Genomic DNA, 16,269 nt, shown 5'->3' on the forward strand with positions numbered 1-16,269 from the left:
TATATGGGGAATTTTGTGTACAATCTCTAATTTTTCTGTGTGGTACTCCACAACGAGAAATACAATTTAGCCGTCCTGTAGTAATGAATTTGGCTAGGTGGGTGATAAATTAAGTATTTACATTGTTTCAAACTTCAGAAAGATTTTTTTACTCATTTTATACATTCATTCATAATATACTGCTTTATATTGACTATTTATTAAGATTTATTTTTTTCATTTTTTGATGTTTCAACTCAACAGTTCGATAGAGAAAATATATTTTAAGAACCAGTCTAATGGAATATATATGATAGTATATATATTTAATAGTAGTACTCACGTCGTTCAGTTTTTGAAAATCCTCTGAGGAGATAACATTGTCGGCATTCAAATCCAGTACATGGAAGAAAAAATAAATGAATTTATCTTTTTTGAAAATCGGAGAGTAAATTCCCTCCTGGCTGGATAGCTTCTACGTCTGTTTGCTCATTACTAAAACCAGGATGAACCCATGCAGCTATGGGGATAGAAAAAAAATATATAAATTGAGGGTTATGCAATATAGAGAGTCTAAAAATAGAACCTATTAATTTTTATGTGGCTTTTTGAAGAAAGAACAACTTTTTTTTTTCTGATATTGCTACTTCTAATTTCTATTGTTGTTTTATTTACATAAAATAAGGGTCAATTAGGGATAAAATATGATGAAAAATTAAAGCTGAGACTTTATTTTTCAGCTGATTGATATAAATATATCAATAAATATCATAAATTCACTACCCTTATTAGGTCATTGTACTTATTGGCTGAAAAACTTTTAAAAAATATATTTTGATATTTTGTAATTATTAATTTTCTGTAAAGTTTTTTTAATTAGTTACTATTTATCAAGGTTCTTTAAACGAATAAAAAAAATTTAGAAATACAATTTTGGAGGTCTATTTTGGATATTTTGGAGATATTTCCTAAAATCGTTTATTTTCTTAAATTTGTAATACTTGCACCGATTTAATAAAAGTTTTAAGACATAAACATTAAATTACATATCCTTGTCTAACTTATTTTTAATTGAGCGTTATATATATAACACACTTACCAATCTTGTAAATTTCAGATGAAATGCTTGATCTGTATTCATGAGAGTTCTTCGTATTGATCAATGGTTGATATGATTTTTTTTTATCAAATTAATATCAAGTGGAAATAAAACATTATAAAAACTGTCGTCAGGTTGAGAATGATATACTGCTAGTCAACAACAATGCAGATTATCCTTAAATTAGTCAAAGAAATTTTTGTAAATTTCTTTTATAAAATTGATTTCTAGGAGCAGTATTGTTATAACAAGTTTGTCTGTTTTTTGTATTATTTAATTGATGTGTTATAATTGTTGGCTCTTTACCATCACTTGGTATAAGTAATTTTAGTTCAATATTCACTCATTGAAGATAAGTTTGGAATATTGAAACACTTATTACAAAAGGATTAGTTGTAAGATGTCTAGCAGTTTTCAACGTATTGTCTGTTTTTATTGACTTTTAATATAGATTTAAGCTCCAAATCATATTTTAGCCTGTGCAGTGCCCCGAAAATATTTGTAATAATTAAATTATCCGTTATACAAACACTGATTAGTGATTTATTATAAAAATTATATTTTATATTAATATGCTGTAATATAATACTTAGAAGGATCCAGCCATAACTTTTCAAAAAAATATTGAGTATGATTTTTACTTAATATGATATATGATTTTTTTACTATTACAACCATCTTTGGCTACAAAGATGCCTTAAAAATTACTCTGGGAGCTGTATAGTTAGCGTTTAGGCCTCCCTATGAGTTGAAAAAAAAAATAGTACATATTCTGAGGGGAATAAATGATGATAAAAAGTTTAACGTTAAATTACAAATCTCCAGAGATTGTATTAGAAATACTAGGCCCTGCAAGGACTGTGGAAAAATATATAATAACACACTTCATGCATTTGTGGACTCCCCTGCCATCTATATCCTGAAATATTCTGTATCCATAAATCTAAAAGGACTGACGAATGGGGATGAAAATATTTCAAAGGTCTTGTTCTTTTTGAAATTTCAAAGAAGAAAAGTGAAACTTCTGAGGTATCAAGGGGTCTGGACTTTGCAATTCTTAATTGTAAAGCCCTTATCACCAGCCAACTAACTAACTATAAGCCTACTCGGGAGGATGAGTTGAGAGGTATAATCTTGGCAGCTTCAGAACGCTATGTTTCTCTCACAATGAAAGTTCTTAAAGCAGTCTTGGAATTTTGCAGGGGAAGAAATCTGGTGCCTTCCATCAACTTAACAGAATCGCCGAAGTATTTTAAAAAGGATGTTAAGAAATTTTAACAAATATATTTCATAATTTTAATTTGCATGTTTACTGTTGTTTTTTTAAAGATTAATTTTTGAATATCAGTTGAAATTCTATCTAGGAGCATTAAATATAAACTATAATGTTTATTTATATACTTTTTACGAAATTTGCTGCGGTTTATTTATATATGTATATTCTATATAATATATACATCAAATAAAGAATGTTGGAAAAAAATGGGAAGTTGCGTTAAAAGACAGTATTGTGGAACAACGACTCTCAACGTATTCAAATGTTGGAGAGAGATCTTGACGTTAATGTTTAAATATTGGCTAGTTGCATGACTGAAACTAGCTCCAAGAATTTTATGGATTATCAAAAAAGGTTCAAATTAACAATCTGCCAACTTGATATAATATTCTATGAGTTGAGATTTGACTCTGAACAAAAAGTATTAATTTGCTATACTTTTTTGACTCAATGATAAAATTTATTCAGAAACTAACTTACTATGAAATAATATGGGCCTGTATATATTTGAAAATATTAAAAAGAGGTTTAAGGATATGTTTTTCTTTGAAAAACTATTCGGATTTCTTATAATTTAAGCTATGTAAAACAAAAATATTGTGACGTTCAATTTTAGATGCACCAATAACAATGCAATTCTGAATCTAAATGGCTTTCAACTCAAAACATTTACAAAATAAAACAGACACTATTTCATTAACAACAAATACATGTTCTAATGATTAAGTGTAGCTAGGTAAATAATCATTTTCTTATTCCAGCTTAAGTATCTTTAGTACACTTTATAGAAGTAATTAAATTGTACAAAACTATTTACCATTTAGCAATAAAAACAGATTTAGATTAACTGTTTTACCAGTCATTGAGGTTTCAAAAGATAATTAAAAAAATAACCGAAAAATATTATTGCACTTGTACAAAAATATTTTTGTCAGAATAAGAAGCTTTATTTGAATTATGCAACACATTGTTTTTTTCACAAAGGGTTAAATATATAATCACTACGTATAATTAAGTGTATTCCAACCTTTTGCAAAAAAAAAATAAACCTTCAAAAGGTGACTAATGTTGTTTTGGTACTAGGTTACGACCACATTTAAAACGGTCATTTAAATTGATATTGGAACAGGTAAATTCAGCGCCATCAATAAAGGGATTTTCTGGTGTTTATAATCTGTTTTTCTTTTCTTTTTTGTATATCTCTTGTTATTGTCATTTGAGAGAGTAATAAATTAGCACTCAGAATGTACACAAGTGAGTTTTTCTTTTAGGTGTCTAAGGACACCATAACTGTGACCCCGACTAACGAATTATGACGGTGGATAGTATTTCTCAAGACTGTAAAGTGAGTGAAATTAGTCACGTGTCAGTGAAACTTCCATCTTTTAGGTTAAAAGCAAACGTTTTCCAGAGAGTTTGTAAACCTCATTTCAAACAGGGACAACATCTCTGTTTGTGAAATGGAATAAAATGCATGGGACCTAATTAATGAAATCTCCAAGGATGGGACGGACTTTACGGATACCCTTGTGAAACATATTGACTCATAATGAAAAATTGAAGGAGAGTATTTTTGGACTTCTGTCATAAGGGACTACATATGTCGTTGTGACGTTTGCAGCAAATCAAAGAAAATGGAATTAGCCTATTTACCGTTTGAAAAAAATCAAGTACCCAAAAAAAAATTTAATCATATTCACCATGATTTAATTGGGCCATTTCAAAAAAGCAGAGGACAAACAATGGTTCTTACAGTGATAGGCCAGACAACAAACGGATCGGTAGTTTATCCTTTACCAAACGCGAGCACTGAAAACATCATTAACCAGCTTAAAAAGAACTGGTTTTGTCGATTTGGCTATCCTGAAATCATAACAACTGACCAAGGAGGTCAGTTTGGGGCATTAGTTTGGGAGAAACTAATGAATGATTTTAATATCCAAAATGTACAGACAACCCCATATTATCCCCAAGCCAATTTTCTAATAGAACGTAAGCATCGAACCCTGAAGGAGGCTATGCGTTGCAATATATTGGAAACAGGTAGGGGTGGGGTTGATGTTCTGCCAAATATATTGTTGGATTTAAGAACCACCCCTAAATCTTGCCAAATTATTCCCCTGCAAGATTTGTTTTTGGAGAGGATATTCGATCGTCTGGTTCTCTACTATATCAGGAGAAGATCAATCCGAAACAAATAAATACCGACCATAACATCAGCAAAAAAAAAAAATCAAATTTCAAATTCTACTTACAAAAAATTAATGAACGCTACTCATGTATATGCCTTGAATCCTCCGATTAAGTCTTCCTTGGAACCTTTCTTTAGTGGACCTTATAAAGTCATTCAGAGGTTTAGATTAAGTTTTATTATTGAATGGAATGGTAAAACCAAATCTATTTCAATATGTAACCTTAAGCCAAACACTGGTTGAAGGGGGAAGTGTGTAGTGAATGCAATATATGTATTTTATATTAATATCAATCAGGGGATTTTCTGGTGTTTATAATCTGTTTTTCTTTTCCTTCTTGTGTATCTCTTGTTATTTTATTTTGAGAGAGCAATAAATTAGCAATCAACATGTAGACAAGTGAGTTTTTTTACTCGGAAAACTTTGAAGAAAATTTATTGTTGAATTAGTAATTAATAATATGGACAACTAGAATGGGTACTCAGTAGAGCATAAACCTTTGTCAAAAATATATCTACCTAAAAATAAACATTCATTGGAGTAATGGTTATCAATTTGTTCAAAAGTTTTGGAAAATTATGCGATTTTACCGTCTCGTGGACCCAATACCTTTGATCTCTGAAAATTGAATTTTAGCTATTTTTATTAATTTTAACAGATATCTTATTGAATTTTAAAATATATAGAAAACTGAAATTATCGAAAAGAAATTTTTTCAAGAGTATACAAAATCCAAAGGATTTAAAAATTGAAGCAGTAATTAGTAATATAATTACTCTTTATGGTCCTAATCCTACCATAAACTGCCTTTTAAATAGTGGAAAATATTGGTTTCTTCTTACAAAATCTGGAAAATATCATTTACATCTTGGTACTTAAATATAATGATTTTGTCTATACAAGATATGTCAAAAGTTCGTCAGAAAATCGAAATTGCCTTAGTCATTGGATAATACAATGGAAATTATTCCTGGGGATTTATCGAAGGTATGTTGTTGTTTTTTTCGATCCCTGAAAGGATTTTGAACTTTTTTGAACTATAATTATTATTCTTTCGTCGAGTGTCCTTCGCTTTCCGTTATAATTGAAATTATTTCTCTTAATGTGGAGGGAGGAGATGTTAATACCTTAAAGGAACCCAATTTGTTCGGCTTGCCCAAAAAGCAAAGGCAAAATTCTCTGAAAATCAGGAAATGCATTTCGCTCTTTTGAGCGCCAATGCTCTAATTTGTTAAATGTAGATAGCCAATTCATAAGGGAAACTTGAGAATTTATAGTTTTGTCCTCTGCAGCTAGGTATATTGTTTTTCCTTTAAAAATACCAAGGATAAGTGATGATTCCTGGGATCCTTCTATTACAATTCAAGGAACTAGTATATTAAACTATGAAATTTGCTCAAAATGATGATCGTAGACCACTGCAGCATAGTCCGTGTAAAATAGTCATAATTTATATTGTGAAATGCAACACTGCATTGCAAATAGGACTGTGAAAGCTTGGTTTTGCACAAAATAGATTCATTGTATAATAGTTCAAAGCATTCCTATGTTGTGGCAATACTGAAAGAGTTCTTGTTATTGAGCATGGGTGTAACAGAGAGCAATATTAGGGAAATAAAAACCAGAATTATATTTGATGTTCATTCAAACTATTACCCCTACAGAGTCGAGCAATTCATTTTGCTTTGTTTGGAGCCAAAGCTCCTATTGCTTCAAAGCTACCTAATAGTGAAACAATTTGCATGCAAGATCTGAGGGCAATAATTACTATATTGGCCGTTTTTTCTCTAAAAATCCCAAACTTGGTAAATAATTTTTGTCCTTGATGAGATTAAGTATTTTATAGATGATTCTCTTTCATACTATTCTACTCTATATCAACTTCTTTTTAAGAGATTAACTTACTAAATTGAAAACGTTTACACTAATGAAACATCATTTTATTCTTATATTGGATACTTTTATTGTTTTTTGGTATTGTTCATGTAGTCTAATTTTAAACTACATTATGTATTTATGTTTTTGGTAATGCAATTTTTCCTAACATTTTATATTGTTTTAAATCTATCTGTACATATATCAACATATTTATAGTACATTTCAATCCTGGCTTATTGAAAAATATTGACTTTTGACTACTTTTATTGTAAAATATTATTAAATTCAACATTTATGTTCCATAAATTAGTGTATTTTTGTGTTGTGTCAAAAATTGTTTATTATATAATAATATACTTTTGCTTAATGGTTACAAAAAAAACATAGTTACTACAAATACAAAAAAGAAAAATCATTGATTCAAGTGGTTTTACAAAATTATTTGTCATTAAAACAACCAATTTGTTATGTCAACATAATAAAAAGTAATGTTAATATATTTTTTGAAAGCGTTAAGTATGTATACTCTTTAGAAATCATTCTTATATTTCTTTGTTAAGTTGGTACTTATAGATAATGTTTAATACAAGAATAAAATTATTTATTGAAAGTATGTAATTCAAGATCAAATTTCCTATTCATTTTTAGTTAACGAAATTGGTAATATAGATACACCAAGAAAGTAGATTGAAGATAAGCGTCATATATTTAAAAAATCACTCATACTTAAAATACATACATAAAACTTCCACGTTGATGTTCAAATATATTCAATATAAATGACACAAGATATAACTAAATTAAATTTACATATATAAGTTCCTTTGATGATAAATTTTAAATTTTGTAAGAAGTTAGTTTATTATTTTGTCGCATCAAATATTCTTCAACTATCAAAATAGCCCTTGATGATTAATTATTAGGACGTATACTTAACCTTTGGTGACTTTTAATGCAAGCATAGAGAAGAATTGAGGTAGTGGTAATATTTTTTTGTTTTTAGATATGAATTACTTGGAGATGGGTTGACTCACACATCTCAAAACGAAACACCGCATAAATTTTATCACAGAGTCAAAAAAGTATACTTATTTTATTTCAAAAATCAAATTGATCTTCCAAATTTGAGCCATTAACTATGGGAAAATAATAGCTCGTAGGGTAGAAGACTTTTTCTTATTTTTTTTTTTTTGCCTCAATTATTGTGAGAGGGTCACTTATATATGTCGACTATTTTTTGGTTATGTTTAAGCAAGTCAGTATTTTTTTTCAAAAATTATGTTATAATATCGATCAACTGCTCCAACAACCTCTGTTCAAGAACTATTATCATGATAATAATATTTTAACAAGTCAAAATTTGACCCCTTTTTTAAACAGCTTGCAATCCATCTTATTGTGGGACAGCAATAAAAAAAGTCTATTAACTTTAAACGTCTATGCTATAAAATATTCTTTTGATATCCCAATCTTGTTAGAGCCCTAAAAACTAAAAAATGATGGCCAACTACTCTGTTTTCATGGATTAAAAGCTTACAATGAATTTGAAGAGCCTAATTTAAATAGTTTGATAAGAAGTTAGTTTAACACTATTTAATATAGTAAGTTTTAAATTATTTCTTCCAACCTAATCTTTCCAAAAAAAAAAAAAATTTAATGGTATTGGAAGAACAACAGATGCAGTATCTTGAAACTTGTTTAAATTATTCTACAAGTTTTACATTTAAAACAAATATTTATTTTTTTAAACATTTAAAAACTTTTTGTAATAAGTTTGAGATAATTGTTGGAACGGATAATGTTCAAAAATACACATGAACAATATCCTTACAACATTTAATACTAAGTTTCATTCAATGTAAAAACAGATCATTTCAAAGAAACGTAAACTCAATATCAAAATTTTGACCAAAACTAATGGTATTGGGATCGTATATCGTCCAACTTATTCAGGCTTTTTATGGTCTTCATAAGGTGAATTTTGATCACAGTTGAATGTTTATTTCCGAAAATGAGGGTTGTATATTGATTTGATTATATTTGGGAGAGGGGAAGCTGTAGAAAAATCATTACATTAAATATTTAATAAACTAAAAAATTTAATCACGCAGCGTTCGTGAAAATTCAATTCTGCGTCTACTTCATGAAAGCATCCAGCTCCAAGCTGGATGGTTGGGTGATAAATATTTTAAGAAAGTATATATGCACATTTTAAAAACAATTAAGTTTAGGTTTTGATGGTTTGTTTGTGTTTTAAATGTTTTTTATTACTCCATTGTAGTATTATGTAATATGTTTCCAGTATTTCAAAGTCTTTTAAATAAATTATGGTTATGAAAAGAAAAAATAATATAACTATATTCTATTTATAATATATTTAGCTTACACCATATATGCTCCGTCCATTTCCCCTTCGATGATAGATTGCTTTCTTCAGTTTTCTCAATTCCTTTTATACTAGATCCTAAAGGAGACTTTGAAACCAATAATGAGTCCGTAGAGTTCAAATTAGTTTCATTTAAATCGACAGAGTAGCTATATTTCCATTTTTCCAGTAAATTTTTGGTACGATTCCCTATTTTCGACATGGAGGCTGCCTGTTTCCATTGATTTAAAAACTTTTTAGATTTTCCCTTTTTCTCGTCTGATAACGAACTGTGTGTATATAGAAAGAAAAAAACTCATTCAGTAATGATTTTTTTTTATCAAGGAGAGAGAAAAAACTCACTTTTGACTGCTTTTATTGTTGATTTCCTCATTAGATAGCTCAATGTTTTGACTGCTATTAGATATACTATTATTTTTACACGCTTGTTTTGGTTCATTTACACATTCAGAGCTTCCTTTGTGTGGTTTACTACTGTTGATACTGTTACTTGATTTGGAAAATTTGGCAGAGGAAAGGGAAAGTTTGGATGCTCCTAAATGATTTTGGGTTGATGAAAGGTTCATTGATTTATTCTTTGGACCAGGAGTTTTTCAAAAAACTGAAAAAAGATTAAGTTTTTAATTTAATTCCATATTTTTATATAAATAAATGAAAGTTACTATATTGTAAATGGTTAAGCAAAAATTAACAAGTTTCAAGACACTGATTACACAAGTTAGAAGAATCCTTCTAATTTCAGGCATAATTACAATAATTACGAACCTATTATTAGTTTTTTTTACATTAAATTAGACTTTGAATATATTTGATTTCAAACAAAATATGAATTTTGATTTTTTAAATGGATTAGTATAAATTTTTGTGTAGAAACATGTATATTAGAAATGTACCTGAAAAGAAAATTATTTCCTCTAATATTATTTTTTTTTCTTTCTAAATGATCAAATTGTAATGTTTAAGATTTTTGTGTTTATAGGGTCTAAATCAGTAGAAATACTAAGTTTTTATTAACCAAGTATATGTCAATGTAGATTTATTTGATCTTTATATATACTTATTCAAATAGGCGAATTATACTTGTATATTTGCAAAAAAAAAATGTTCAATTGTATTTATTACCTCCATAACGAAGTGGAACCGAATGATTTTACCTCTATTTGTTTCTCAGTCATCAGGACTATGGCAATAGATAAATATAGATTTGGATCAAACTTGGTACAAAGATTATATATGGTCACAGTAAGAGGCCATTCAATTTTGAGAGTTCAAAGTAACACAAAACGTACAAAATATATAATAGACAATAACTTAGAACTAATTAAGATATATAACTTGGAATTTCAACGAAGGTTTTATGTTCTATCGAGTGCCAATTCTAGTTTACCTTATATTAATTTGACCAATTACGTCTCAGTGTTGCTTTTAGAATTATCTAAACAAATCATCATTAAATGACTAAAAATATTTTTATAAAAATGAGAATTCCTACTTTTTATTATGTTTTAGGATTTAGATGCGAGTTTATCTCCGCATTGTATATGATTCATCAAATAATAATAAGTTGAAATATAGTTGTACTTGGTTTAAAAAAAAAAAACTTATCAAAGTGATGCTTTAATTTACATCATAAACATGGAATTCAAATTTTTGGACGGCTCATCATTCATACTGCTTTATATCAGTTCAAAAATATATAATTACGTCAATAGTAGTTATCAATAATATAATGTAAATTTTATGAAAATAGTTATTGATGTTCGGCCAAAAGAGGAAATGACAGTCTTAACTGCATTTTATTTTAGACAATAATGTATCGTTAATGATTAGAAAAAAAAATCTCTCAAAAAAGGCCAAACTGAACCCACAAGGGGAAAAGAAAACAGCCAAGGCCAATTCCCGCAAGTCTATGAGGGTCCATACAAGAATTATTGGAGTTTTAAAACCGACTTTCCAGAGAGATATCAAAAAAGTGGGGGAAAAGAGGTTGGAGAGGTCACTTTTCACACCAGGAATGAAAAAAAAACATTTCCTCCGTTACTGGACTCTTTTGAATGATTATTTTGAGTTCTTTTGAACTTTTTTTAACACTTTTTGGACCCTGCAGCCCTGATGCCAACCCCTTTAACTACACCTTTTATATGCATGTCGGGAATAAGGACTGCAGTGTCCGTTATCCAAATGCCAATGCCCTCAATACCCCTGTCAGCCAGCACCGGGACACCATGACCGATGACTACATCAGCAGCAGGTGCCAGACCTTCCACCTGTGCCAGGAAGGCATTATTGCCGCTAAGTACGGGCAAATTAATGATTGAGGGTGTTCAGACAAAGGTCTATTCATTCATTAATTTTTTTGAAATTATATTGTTAATTAATAAATTATATCTTGTTGAACTTTAAAATTCAAAGTGTTTAGATTCTAATGGACCACGCGGTAATGTGGCACCTCATTAAAAAAATTATACTTTTCTTTTATTTATAATATTAAGTAAAGTAATTCAAACGACAGATAAACAAAATAAATTAATAAATGTTGCATGCAGATAGAAATATTCATGCTTAAATTTAGTGGTAAACTATTTAACTATCACCTTTAATGGGTTAATAAAAAAAGCTTAAAAGAAAAGTTGATGATTTGAAAAAGCAAAGTATGAAAGGAATAAATTACTAACTACTTAATATTGTTGTGAATAATAACAAAAAACTTTTCGTTTTTTTAATTAAAATGCAAATAACATAAGGCTTATTTAAAATATTGGAATAGAAATAGATTTGGTTATATTTATAGTAAAAAATACTGAACTTATGTAGATATAAAATTTGGAGTCCGATTCGAATGATCAATTTATTAGAAAAAAAAGTTTGCATACAATGATAAAATACAAACGAAAACTTATTTTGAAAATAAATTAACTACAGTAGGAACTTAATTATATATTGTATGAAAAGCATACCATTTGACAAACGAACAACACATAGTGCTTTATGTATACAAATATATGAAGTTTATAAATAAACTGGAATTTTCTCTTTTCCTTGTTTTTTTTCACAATTATTTTTACGTTGATGCATCACAAATACACTTGTGGTAAGAATCGGTAAGAAACTAAATTCCAAATATACTGCTTCAAAAAGAGTACAAAAGTTTTCATAACGCGTTAGTCAAATGTTGTTTTTTTTTATTTTTCTTAAGGGACTACAAACATAACTTAATTGCATTATATTGATGATTAGGATTAAAAGGTAATAAAAACCCAGATAAATCCTTTTTAACCTACGGTAGCATCCTTTCAATTCCTAACGAAAGTATTTTCTAAGATTTTATTGGTAATTCGTCCTTAGTAGTTGTTACATATGAAGAGGGGATCCTAATTGGTAGCATTTTGGGCAAGTTAAAGCTACAAAAAGCTGTTACGAAAAGGAGGGGGAGAAACACGCAAGTTTTCAATCCGGTTTCGTATATATCAATGATAGCTATTACGTAGTAGAAAGGAAATTTCACTTCTCAGGAATTAAATATTACCTACGCTTATTATTGTTATTTAAACTATAGAACACCAAAATCAATTGAAGAAGAACTAAATAGATGAAAATTTAAGGTAAATTGATAAAAAACATTCCAGCATTCAAAAAATAATTTGTTTATTAAATCATGCATAGTAGCTAATATATATATTTTTTTCAATTGCTTAATATTATAGCTGAATCTAAAGAATAAACTTGTTATTGAAACTTCAAAAGATTTGGTGTAAAAAAAATCAATTTTGATTGATTTTTTTCCGTTGAACTTTTAATTTTCTTAAAGAATATTAAATAAATAAGCTATATAAGATTGTGCGGAAATATTTCGTAACAAAATATAATAAAGTCTATTATTTGACTAATTAGAACAAAAAATTAATATTTGAGAAGCAGGAAGATTCATCCCAATTTAAATACGTTTTTGTTGTAATATAAGGTGTATGCTTTACATTTTGCTATAATATTTTTTTTAATGACCATTTATTTTGGTACAACTTTAGCAAACTAACAAAATAAAAACATTAATAAAATAAAGAACAGTCAATAATCCTTAACAAATACGAGGCGATAAAAAAAATCATATTAAAGCATCCAAATAAAAAACTAAATGCTTAATATTTTTTTTTAAACACGGAGTAACAATCTGATATAGTCTTTAACAATGTTTTCCAACGGAACATTTGTGGCGTCATTAATGTCTATAAACGAAAAAGGTAATATTGTACTTTCGTTATAACGTCATGATGTCAGAGCAAAAAGTCGCTGCTAATTTTTTCACCAAAAGATGGTTTTCCTATAATATAAAGCAATTGAATAAAATATCACTGCATATAAGGATCAATAAAAAAATGAATAATTTTGTATTTTTATTTTTTGTACGATTGTACACAATTAAAAATAATAATAGATGTATAAAATAATCAAAGATTATTTCTAAATCAATGAAACATTAACAAATAAGACAATATTTCCTTTACAGAATAAAACAGATATCCCACTATCCTTCCACATCCCTTTTTTATATAAGCCGTTTAGATGGAAAGCTAATAAGAACACATCAATTCTTTAAAACTTCGCTAATTAATTCCAGAAGTTGCTAATCCCTCAAAATCTAATAAAGTATCATCCTAAAAATATTGCATATATTATAAAAAAAGAATATACTTAGAAGATATAAGAAAAATATAATACACACAAAATGTTAGAAGGACATTTTAGTCTCTGGTGGGAATATATTTATGTTATTTTCATACTATTTAAGCATTTTTAGGATAAATTAAATTGTATTTACTTAGAAAATAGCACTACCTATAGATTCATTTATTTTCTTATTTTTTTGTTGCAGGGCTGTCAAATATTTCTTTAAAGTTAACATTTTAATTTTTTTATCAATCAATAATTCTTATTTAATAATAAAAAAGTCTTAAAAAAAAATATAGATATTGAAAAAGTGTAATAGTTTAATTATTTTTTATTACATAAGATATAAAATTATTCATTTATTGGTTCTGCATTATAAAATGCATTTCAATATCTAAATAAATGAAGAAAATAATCAATTGTGTTTTATTTTATATTTATTTAGTTATAGCCAATCGTAAAAACATTGTTTATTTTTCATATTTGGGATTGTTTGGCTTTCATTTATTTGGCATAATTCGTTATGAAGGTATACATCAAAGGATCTTCTTTGATTTTTTATAACTGGAAACATGAATTAATATTTCAAAGTTTCAAAAATAGAACAGTTAGAAAAAACACTAGGAAAAAGTTCAAACATATTACATAATTAAGAGAATTATATTTTTTTTAAATATCAAAAGATCCCCGGGGCCATAATAGCAGCCGGTTAATTGATTAATCTAGAGCCACTATCAGTAGTATTTAGATGTAACAATATGTATATGATTTGGAGACATATTTTTTATTAAATTATTGGATTAAATCTTGAAAAATTAGATGCGTACTGGATGAGTTGTGACGGAACATATTGGGATTTATAGTTATTGGGTTATAAAAAAAATTTCAATTTTTTTTCATTATTCTGTATTTCATCAATTAAAATATTGATATAAATCCATGAATTCAGCTGGTTATCCTCAATAAACTTAATAGTATATTTAATCAACTCACGGATATATAATGTATAAATAATTAAATATGCATAATTTATACTAAACATTAATTTAGCTTCGTAATTGTTTATAACCAAATATACAAATACTTTTAAGGTTCGCATGTAAAATAAATTTGGAATAAACATGAAATACACCTATAAAAACCGTAGTAGGTAATATTTATCTATAATTGGATTATGTGGGAATAACCTTAATACATGATAATCGTATTCATAATTATTGACGAAATCTTTGCATATTTGAACAACATTAATTACAAAAATTGTAAACATAAGTTATCAATAAATTTATACAGGGTTAAATTATGTTTATGAAAGTGTATTCATCAGATTTAGCTGCATAAAGGAAAAAATACAAAATCTTTGAGATGTCCTCCAAATACGAAGGTTGTGTGGCCATTATTATGTGCCTCCACACCAGGGGTAAGCCAAATGACCCAAATAACGACATTTGAAAAGTTACTATAGAGCCTATATTCTATTCATTCTATAATTTTAAAATGGTGTTGTTTCTCCAAATCGGGTAATTATAACCGGATTTATTCCGGAAAAACAACATTTCCAATACCTGTATGTTGTCCAAAGGAAATGTGGCCACCTAGCTGCCCGCATCTGAACGCCTTGAGCTACTGTTTGTGGGGTGTCTTAAAGAAAGAGTCCAATAAACGTGCACATAGCACTGTTGACCCTTGTGAACTTCCATTCTCAAGGCAGTGGGCAAAATGTAATAGGAATTCCTCATTTAGGCCTGTGCCAGGTTCATGGCCAGGTTAGAGGCTGTAGTAAATGCTGTAAGTGGTTTTTTTTGAGTCACTGGCATAAATATGCACCCTTACACGTAAGAGCAACAGATTTGTGAATTACTTAATAAACTTTGGGAAACCATTTGTAAAATATATTATCCTTAAATTTTTCAGATTTTAAGTCCTTATTTTGTAAATTTTAATCTTTAATCACGAACTTTTGTGAAATTTCTTCTTACAAATTGAAAATAAATGTATGAATAAAAAAAAAGAAAAAAAGGACAGATATTTCTGTTAAACCTCAATTTTTATGTTTTCAATTTATATGCAAACAAATTTCCAGAAAAATTTCAACAAAATTAATATTTTCTATTCATCCAATATTCCATTGAAAATCCATTTTTTTGTACCTGTTAAAATAACAAAACTGCAAGTTTGTCCTAATTTATTTTTATTTTTTACTCATAACTTTTTTTGATTTTGAATAAATTTAGAAAATGTGTTTATTTGTATAGTTGTTTTTTGAGACGCCATCACTTTTTAATTTATAATTCAACCCCTTATCTAGTCTCCTCGAGCTCTAAAAAATACATTGTTCGGAGAGACTAACGACAGTCTCTCCAATTACCACCTTATTACTACCTTACTTTATAACTAGCGAAAATATTGATAAAAAATCTGAACCTTTGTTGGCTAAAAAGACTCATAAAAAGTAAAGACTTTTGAGCAAAAAGAATCAAATACGTGTTTGAAAGATTAACTGAATATGGATTCTCTGACAGATTATTTTCTGGACCGAACTAAGCTTTTAAAGTTATAAAGGACTTGGGTAATTATTGGGATAGAATAGCAGTTGTTGTTGTTTTTTTTTGTTTTTTTAAGTTCAATTGTTGGTAATATCATGCCTTAGGTCCTGATGAGCCACTGAACTTTATCCCGGCCACGCCTTAGAGCTGTCGATCAGTACTATAAAGAATATACCTTAACATCAACAGGCGAACTGAAAAGATTCACAAAAAATATTTCCCATTGAATTCTTCATGCAGGTGGCACT

At 28.1% G+C, this 16,269-nt stretch overlaps 1 protein-coding gene across 2 annotated transcripts in view; it reads right to left on the minus strand.

The window, feature by feature from the left end:
* LOC121120798 (uncharacterized) overlaps nucleotides 1-16,269 on the minus strand; it is a 107,919-nt gene that overhangs the window by 53,918 nt on the left and 37,732 nt on the right. For both annotated transcript variants that reach the window (XM_071889643.1, XM_071889644.1), the window contains exons 2-4: nucleotides 9,153-9,411; nucleotides 8,811-9,079; nucleotides 323-499 (exon numbers count right to left, since the gene is read on the minus strand). The gene's annotated coding sequence lies outside the window, so the exon portion shown is untranslated. The remainder of the gene's footprint in view (nucleotides 1-322; nucleotides 500-8,810; nucleotides 9,080-9,152; nucleotides 9,412-16,269) is intronic.

This window comes from Lepeophtheirus salmonis, chromosome 6 (genome assembly GCF_016086655.4).
Source record: "Lepeophtheirus salmonis chromosome 6, UVic_Lsal_1.4, whole genome shotgun sequence".
Taxonomy (NCBI): Eukaryota; Metazoa; Arthropoda; class Copepoda; order Siphonostomatoida; family Caligidae; genus Lepeophtheirus; species Lepeophtheirus salmonis.